Source organism: Chiloscyllium plagiosum, unplaced genomic scaffold (assembly GCF_037043375.1).
Source record: "Chiloscyllium plagiosum isolate Xiang-an unplaced genomic scaffold, Cpla_swu_hap1 HiC_scaffold_47, whole genome shotgun sequence".
NCBI lineage: Eukaryota > Metazoa > Chordata > Chondrichthyes > Orectolobiformes > Hemiscylliidae > Chiloscyllium > Chiloscyllium plagiosum.
In genome coordinates this window covers 20,719,551-20,721,348 of record NW_028270185.1, presented here as the reverse complement: position 1 = coordinate 20,721,348, position 1,798 = coordinate 20,719,551, and positions in this window count along the sequence as shown.

Here is a 1,798-nt window from a genome sequence, read left to right as displayed (position 1 = left end):
CCCCTTCCTATTCACATACCCGTCCAAATGCCTTTTAAATGTTGCATTTGTACCAGCCTCCAACATTTCCACTGGCAGCTCATTCCATACATGTACCACCCTCTGCTTGAAAAACGTGCCCATTAGGTCTCTTTTATATCTTTCCCCTCTCACCCTAAACCAATGACCTCTAGTTGTGGACTCTCCCCACCCCAGGGAAGAGCCTTTGTCTATTGGAAGATGCCTTGGTGAATTGCAGCAGTACATCTTGTAGATGGTACACACTCCTACTCCTGAGAGTCAGTGTGGGGGTTAAAGTTGAAGAATGTCCTGTCAATCAAGTGGCTGCTTTGCCCTCGATGACGTTGAACTTTTTGAGTGTTGTTGGAGCTGCACTCATCCAAGTGAGTGAATAGTATTCCATCACCCTCCTGACCAGGGCCTTGTAGATGGTGGACAGGCTTCAGCGAGTCTGGAAACACTTGCTGCCGAAATCCCAGCTCTGAGTTGCTTTTGAATCATAGAATCCCTCCAGTGTGGAAACAGGCCATTCAGCTCATCGAGTTGACACCAACCTCCGAAGAACATCTCCCCCAGGCCCACCCTCTGCTCTATGGCTCAGTGGTTAGCACTGCTACCTTACAACACCAGGGACCTGGGTTCGATTCCAGCCTTAGGTCTGCATGGAGCTTGCATGTCCTCTACATGTCTGTGTGGGTTTCCTCCCACAAGCCAAAGTTGTGTAGGTTCGGTGAATTGGCCAAGCTAAATTCCCCATAGTGCTCAGGAATGTGTAGGTTAGATGCATTAGTCAGGGGGAAATGTAGAGTAATAGGGCAGGGGAATGGGTCTGGGTGGGATAGTCTGCAGAGGAGTGGTGTGGACTTGTTGGGCCGAAGGGCCTGTTTCCACACTGTTGGAATTTTGTGATTCATTCCAATAACTTACATTTCCCTGGACACTGTGGGCAATTTAGCTTGGCCAATCCACCCTGACCTGCACATCTTTGGACTGTGGGGGGGAAACCAGAGCGCCCAGAGGAAACCCACACAGACACGGGGAGAATGTGCAAACTCCACACAAGACAGTCACCCGAGGCTGGAATCGAACCCGGGTCCCTGGCGCTGTGAGGCAGCAGTGCTAACCACTGAGCCACTGTGATGAGGAGTCCTTCAACTCTCGTGTATTAACTTGCTGTGTGGCACATTATCAAATACATGTTGGAAATCCACATCGACTGATTTACATCAATTATTTCATCTTCAGCCATCCAGCATTGCTAACCACCACCCCCTTGTGGCCGCTGTATTTGTAATGGCTAGTCCTGTTCAAAGCCTGGTCTGTGGCTTACCCCCTAGTCAGAATTGCAGCTACTAACTGATTGACTCAAAAGCCCTCGAGGATTCTTGAAAGGTGTAACATTATTGCAAAATAATTCCTTTTCCCTTCCTTTCAATGTTGTTGGGAGATAATCTGTGACTGGTTATTGAGAGAGAAGGGGATATTCCTGTCCATTATTGTTACTGGCACGTGTCCCTAAACAGCTGATAACTCCGAGTCTGAGAAGCTGAACTGCCTTCTGTTGCCGGACTCTTGTTGTTAATAAATCCCAAAGGGAAACTCACAATTTCAAGACAGATTTGGTTCTTTTACCATGCCATAGTTTCTTAAAAGGGCAGGAGGAGGGACATTAAGCTAAACCATAGCCGTTCAGTACCTCAACTCCACAAAGCCACTTTGGTACCTTATCCCCTAAGCCCTCTACCCCAAAAATCTCTCCATTTCATAAGTTCTCAATTTCAGTAACTTTTGTTTGAGA